The sequence below is a fragment of the Pinus tabuliformis genome, chromosome 6 (genome assembly GCF_031772625.1).
Source record: "Pinus tabuliformis cultivar Carrire ecotype Pingquan chromosome 6, CPIR1, whole genome shotgun sequence".
NCBI lineage: Eukaryota > Viridiplantae > Streptophyta > Pinopsida > Pinales > Pinaceae > Pinus > Pinus tabuliformis.
Window position 1 is genome coordinate 745,250,708 of NC_142292.1, and position 7,795 is coordinate 745,258,502.

Consider the following 7,795-nt stretch of genomic DNA (forward strand, 5'->3'; position numbering starts at 1 on the left):
TTTTGAACCCATTCTTTGACAGTGCATTGGGATGAACCAATAAATGAAGGGATGGACAATTTCCCAAACTTTCATGGAAGATCATAATTTTGTGAGCCCCTATTTTACTCTCTTGGATAATTTCTATATTTAATGGTACAAAACCCTATAAAGAAATGGATACATGAAATTACTCACCAAGAGCTTGATACTCCTTCAAATAATCATAAAAACCTTCACCTTGTTCTTGTTGACCTTGCTTTCTAGTTGTTCCTCCAAGGATTGAGGTATGAGTGGTCTAGGAGTCGTTGTACTCATTGTCTAAGGGTTATTCTGAATTATGATATGTGTGTTTATCCCTTCAACATGGTTCCCATTCTTACCTTTAAATCATCTTGACTCATTGTAGCCGACACTATTTTAGTCCCCTTGAGTGTTTGCTACGAGTATACATCCATCTTAACCATGGATCTACCAAGAGCCAAGTGGGATCAAATCTCATTATTGCAAACTTCTTTTTAGAATGTAGAACTTGAAAAAATATTTACACGTCAAGAGATTTAATTCCTTTTAGTGTTAGATAAATATGTGATTTAGATGGATCTATAGTGGTTTTATGTCTCTCTCTATATATAGATCATGTGTAATTTTTCATTGTTTAAATTGTATTTTTGAATAATTTATTATTAAAAATATTTTATATTAAAACTGGAATGAATTACACATTTATCTCTAACCAAATTATTTAACCTTGATTACTTTTTCCTTTTGAGTATTGTAATGTTTTACTAAGGTCAAAATTAAAACACATATACACACACACTCTCTCTCTCTCTCTATTATACACACACACACTTTTTTCCTTTCTATATATATAGAGTTCATATTAAAATATATTAGTTAATATGGATATTCAAATGGCCTATTTAAGTTTTATATCGAAATATTTATAAAAGAAATATAAGTTTTTTTATTTTTATTTTTTAATTACTATATCTTTGTAAAGTTATATAAAATTATATTATTTAATATAGACATGGAAATATTTTATTTATAACTCAAAAGTGAAAGTGAAATATTTTTACATCATCTTTTTCATACTATATTGTAATATTAATAGTGAACTGAGTGAGCACTATGAGAATGAGATTATTGACATTTTATAATGCTTTTAATTAAAAGTAACCAAATATGTATAACTAATTTATGTCTTTATTATAGATGACATTTAAAAAAAATTAAACTACTTTTTTAAGGGACACATGTCAACTCCAAATTGAGCACGGATGGAATTACACATTGCCCTCATATTGGATTGTAGAATGAGCTCAATAAGATAGGTGATAAACTAAACCAATTGTTGCTTCCCCCTTGCAAGGTGATCAGGTGATCAATTTTAAGCTCAAAAATGAAAATTCCCATAACTTCTTGAAACCGAAGCTAAATCGAAGAGCTTGCCGATCTGAATCCAATGCAACTTGAATCATTCAAAACTGATATCGTATTCTCCCGATATCGCGTTCTGATCGTTTTCCCAAACAAGAAAAAAAATGTGCAAGTATGTTGACTAGGAAAGGTGACTAGGCAGGTTGACTGTACAATGTGGGCCAATGGCAAGATTCCACTTGGCCTCTTCAGTTTGGTCAAATTTTGCTCACTATTGATTGGTGGGTTCATGGTCTAATGGGTAGAATCCACGTGGGCCAGTGGTGGGCAACCACATGGCCTCCCAATGGTTGGTCAAAATTTTATGGTCAAGGGGCAAACTTCCCCACAGGATTCGAACATGACACCTCATGCCCACAAGTCTCAAGCCTTACTGCTAAGGCACTTTATGTTACTTGTTAAATATAGTGCACTATATTTGTTTTGCGCAATTATTCATTAGGGGAAAGGGCCAAGGCTAAGCCCTAGCCCTCGACCACTCCACACCCATGGGACCACAGGCAAGGGAGCCAAGGGCTATGGATTAGCCCTAGCCCAAGGTCTTGGCACCATCGCAATACCACACAGGACCAAGCCATAGACCCCAAAAGTGCTAACATTTCAGGCGGAGGAAAAGGGCTTAGCCTTGAGTCACCCCACAGTTTATGTGACCATAGGCACAGGTTGTGGGGTGTAGGCAGAACGTGCCAAAGCAAGGGGACTAGCCCATGGTCGCTTGGCCCATGGTCACTTGGTCTTTGACATGACCCTAGGCGGATGTGAAAATCGCTTGCGGGAAGGTGCTACGATGTGGGGGCCAGCCCCAGGTCCTGTGGACCTCATGTGACCCTGCGCGCCAGAGGAAAAGGAGCCTAGAGTGAAGGGTGGGTTGTTAGCTCGACCCACGGCCCTGTGGCACCATATGACCCACTTCCCAACTTCTAGGGGTCCTAACTGGCAGGGGCAGGTGTTAAGGCCCAATCCTCGGCCTTTTGTGCCTAAATGACCATGATTTTCAGTCTCAAGGCATTAGAGGCTAATTTAAAGGCCCGAAAAAATGCACCTGCAGAGGGTGGAATTGTTGCTTCATTAGCGATTTTCAGGGCAGATTTTTAGGACAGTTAGCCAAATGGGAGAATTTGTAGGATGGTTAATAGTCAAGTTCATGAGAGAGCTTAAAGCTCATAACTTTTTGGAGTTTTTATCCAAATTGAGCTCAGAAAGTGGTTACTTAGGGGTTTTTGGATGTTCTGAATCCGTTAGTAACCTCTAATTTCTGATTTTAGAACATCTAAAAATTCTAATTTCAGGTTTGAGACTAACCAATTATGGATCATTCAGGCTTTGGAAACAGTTCTGGGAGGTATTTGGGCATGGAAAAGACCTTGTAGGGGTGTTATCACTTCTAGAAGGCTACTGCAACAGCTCTAACCAGCAGGGTTCAACTCAGGTTCAACTTCTCTTATCGTGAAGTTTTGATTATGTGCTTCAATGTGGAATTGAAGGGTTCACATGATGTTTTTAGCTCATTTCAGTTGAAGAATGTTATTTTTTTAGGAGATGTTTTTAGTTGTTGTTGTCGTAAGAGTTTTTGTAGGAGAACAATACCTTGTAGGGGTAATAACCACTTATGTACCTGCAACAAATGTTTATGTACTTCATTGATACTAAATATATGAGTGGTCTAGCCCTGTTGACAAGCCCAGAGATGTAGCCCAGGAGGGGTGAACTCCATAAAAAAACCTTTTTGTCTTTCTCTTCTTTATGCTTGCATGGATTATGTGTTGTTATGTTCATTATGTTAAATTACATATGAATATTGATTCATGATTTGAAGAGTCATTGTAAAAATTGTTGTTTCAAGACCCATTTTAACCTTACAAAGCATTGACATGGTCCTAAGTTTTGTTTTATTTGATTTTGGAAAAGAGGAAGAAATCACATAATCCAATTTCAAATCAGTTTGGTATCAAAGCACTAGTTGACCAAGTTGCAAGAATGGGCAGCAAAAAGAGTCTTCAAGAGCTAGAGGAGAAGAATTTAGCTATTCAAATGGAGAACATATAATTGAGAAGGATGTTGGGGATAACTGAAGAGGAGAAGAGACACATGCGCTTTGTATTGCAACAAGTACTTGATGAGAAAGTTGCAGAAAGTTCAACTCCTGCACCAGCAAGGGAAACCTCTAAAATGAGTCCAGTATGTGCTCATGGTTCAAATAGTTGTTTTGGACCATATGTGGAAGATATTGCATGTGCATTTTGCAAACATCTTCAAGAAGCACACAATATTTAAGTGGACAAGAGTGGGTGGCTAGAGTCACCTACAAACATCATCATCATCGAAAGCTGAAAGGATGAATGAAAAATTTAAGGAGGTAATTAGCATCTCAAGTTCCACTCCTTCTGTTTATATGCATAACAAATATTTTGCAGCGTTCAAGCAACATACCAAGGGAATAGGTATGAAGTTATTTTCCAAGATGGGATATGAAGGTGGAGGTCTTGGCAAACATGGTCAAGGTATTACCAATCCAATTATGTTTGAGGAAAGATCGAAGTACCAAGGATTAGGATATGGCCAAAAGGAGTTTGGAGAATGCTCCAAACAGCTTGATGTACATCAAACATCTGAGGATGAGATGTCACCACCTTGTGACAACCATTGAAGCTCCAACTCTAGAGACATGTATAACTCTCAAGAGTGTTTTCTAGTGCATGGAAATTTTGAATACTTATGGAATCAATACCCTTGTACATTTTTTTATGATTTTGACCATTACGTGGATGTATGTGAGCAACTTATGATAATAGTTAAACGAATGAACCAAATTTTGGGCATCAAGCATAATTAATTTCTTTCGCATGAGAGAAATTATATGTCAACAAACAAGAAGAAGTTTTTTGTGGTCATTGCGAAGTGCATGGACATGACACTGAACAATGTTGGAAGTTACATCCATAACTTCATTCAAAGAAAGGTAAAGAGATTATGTTTCATAATGAAAGGGAAACAAAAGGTTGCAAAGAGAACTCTCCACAATCTTAAGCAACCTTCAAAACAAATATGGTGCAAGAAGAGAACCCACAAGCCGAGGAGAGGCAAATTTTGGGTGCACTTATTGTAAAGTTGTTTTGTAAAATTTTGTAAATACTTGTTGTCATTATCTATTTAGGTACTTTTGTAAAGTGAACATTATTGTTACTATTTTCAACAAGTAGATGTTTTTCATTGATGTATGTATTGGCTCGTTATAAGTCCACATGTTCAAGGAATTTTGCGAATGTACAAGATTGTTGTTCAAAGCTGTCTAGAAATTGTCATATGTTCATTGTACAAGTATTCGATTTGAAACTTGTGTGAATTGAATCTTTGTTTTAAGATTGTATAAGATGACTATGTATTGTAGGCAAGGTCAATAATATCATGGAAAATTTTGTAGCAATGTATTTTTTATGTACAAGCTCAGCTTGAAGACATTAAAGCAAGTTTATTTTGTGTATGGGGTTAAGTTTTTCTTCAACAGTTTAAAATTCAAGATGAAGTCTTTTGGAGTCGTGCAAAGATGAGAGTAGAGAGAATGTTCAGATTCCACTCATCAATATTTTGTTCCTATAACATTGATAGGAATGGTGGTTCAATTCTTAACAGGACTATAGGTATTCATGAGGATGATAAGTGAAGTGCCTTGATTGAGGCTTGGAGGGAACCAATTGAAAATTTTACATTTTGGATTGAGTTTTTGGATGTTTTTTAGTTCTATCCTCTTCCTATTGATTAGGGAAGTAAAATTTTGGAGTCCAAAAGTTCCTATTGGGGAGGTGTGATCAGGTGATCAATTTTAAGCTCAAAAATGAAAGTGCCCATAACTTCTTCAAACAAGCATCAAATTGAATATCTCACTGATCTGAATCCAACACAACTTGAATGACTCAAAACCAATATTGTATGCTCCTAATATCACATTTAGTTTTCCCAAACAAGCAAAATTTTTGCACGTACACTGACTGTGTAGTCTGTATGCTGATTGGGTAAGGTGACTAGGCAAGCTGACTATGCAATGTGGGCCAATGGCAGGATGCCACTTGGCCTCTCCAGTTTGGTCGAATTTTTTTGGCTATTGATTGGTGGGTTTGTGGTCCAATGGGTGGAAGCTCGTGGGCTAGTGGTGGGCAACCACGTGGCCTCCCAATGGTTGGTCAAAATTTTATGGTCAAGGGCCAAACTGCCCCATAGGATTCGAACGCGAGATCTCGTGCCCATAATTCTCAAGCCTTACCGCTAGGGTGCACTATGTTACTTGTTAACTATAATGCAAAGGCACTATATATGTTTTGCGCAATTGTTCATTGGGGAAAGGGTCTGAGGCTAAGCCCTAGTCCCCAGCTACCCCACGGCCATGGGACCACAGGCGACGGAGACAAGGGCTAGGTATTAGCCCTAGCCCAAGGTCTCGGTGCCATCATAATAGCACACATGACCAATACATATACCCCGGAAGCACTAACAGTTCGGGCGAAGGAAAATGGCTTAGCCCTTGGTTATCCCACAATTTATGTGACCACAGGTGCAGACTGTGGGGTGTCGGAGGAAGGTACCAAAGTGAGGGGGTCAACCCATGGTTTCTTGGCCTTTGAAATGACCCTTAGTGGATATGAAAAGCGCTTTCGGGAAGGCGCTAACATGTGGGGGCCAACCCCAAGTCCCATGGACCTCATGTGACTCTGTGCACTAGAGGAAAAGGAGCCCGGTAGGAAGGGAAGGATGTTAGCCGGACGGATGGCCCCATGGGGCCATATGACCCACTCGCCAACTTCGAGGGGCCCTAACCCATGGGGGCAGGCGTTAAGGCCCAACCCTTCGCCTTGTGTGCCCAAATGACCGTGATTTTCGGTCTCAAGGTGTTAGAGGCTAATTTAAAGGTCTGAATAAATGCACCTATGGAGGGCAGAATTATCACTTCATTTAACGATTTTAGGTGTGGATTTGTAGGAAAATTAGCTAGAAGGGAGAATTTGTACGATGGTTAACAGTCAAGTTCATGAGAGAGCTTAGAGCTCATGACATTTTGGATTTTTTTATCCAAATTGAGTACAAAAAGAGGTTGCTTAAGGGGTTTTGGATGTTCTAAATCCATTGGTAACCTCTAATTTCTAATTTGAGCACATCTACAGAGTCATTTCATAGGTTTGAGACTAAAGGAGTATGGATCAGTCAGGGCTTGGAAGTCGTTCTAGGAGGTACTGGTCATGGAGAAGACCTTGTAGGGGTATTCTTACTTCTAGAAGGCTACTGTAGCAGTTGTAACCAGCAGGATTCAACTCAAGTTCAACTTCTCTTATCATGAAGTTTTGATTATGTGCTTTAATGTGGAATTGAAGGGTTCACATGATGTTTTTAGCTCATTTCAGTTGAAGTATGTCATCTTTGTAGGAGATGTTTTGAGTTTCTGTTGTTGTGAGAATTCTTTGTAGGAGAACATTACCTTGTAGGGGTAATAGCCTCTTATTTACCTATAGCAAATGTTTATGTACTTCATTGATATTGAATATATGAGTAGTCTAGTCACATTGACAAGGCCGAAGATGTAGCCCAAGAGGGGTGAACTCTATCGATAAACCTTTTGTCTTGCTATTCTTTATTCCTACATGGATTATGTGTTTTTATGTTCATTATGTTAAATTACAGATGAATATTGATTCATGATTTTAAGAATCATTGGAAAACCTGTTGTTTCAAGACCCATTTTAACCTTGCAAAGCATTGACACAGTCGTAAGTTTTGTTTTGTTTTATTTGATTTTGGAAAAGAGGAAGAAATCACCTAATCCAATTTTAGATCACAAGGTCATTTAAAATATTCATTGTGCTTCCCTTAGGTTATTCGTTCCTATCGCCCATGTCTTCCTCTTCTTCTAGTTATGAGTGAAGATGGTTATCTCCCTTTTTCTATCTCATTTAGGTGATGTATTCCTTGTTTCGAAAACATCAAGATAACATGCACTCACAGGATGATAGGAAAAATTTCTCTGATACCATTGTAATATACCCTACTAAAAAAAATCCTTGCAGTTTCTTTGCTTTGATTTTTACCTTGAAAAACTTTTGTCAAAAATTTTGCTTGAAAAATCCCTTCCCAACAAAAATATCACAACAATTTTTTTATTATCCAAAATAGTATATTTTTTTATTAATACCATGGTAAACTACCACAAACAAAAACACCTTGGTAGCTATAAAACCCTTCTAGCACAATAGCAATACAACCAATATTTCACAAAAAAATTTACAACAACAAACTCAACCAAATGATTATGAGAACCTAACAAGATTTGGATGGAAAAATAGATGAATATGATAGTACTTAAATATCCCTTACAAATTGTTATAGA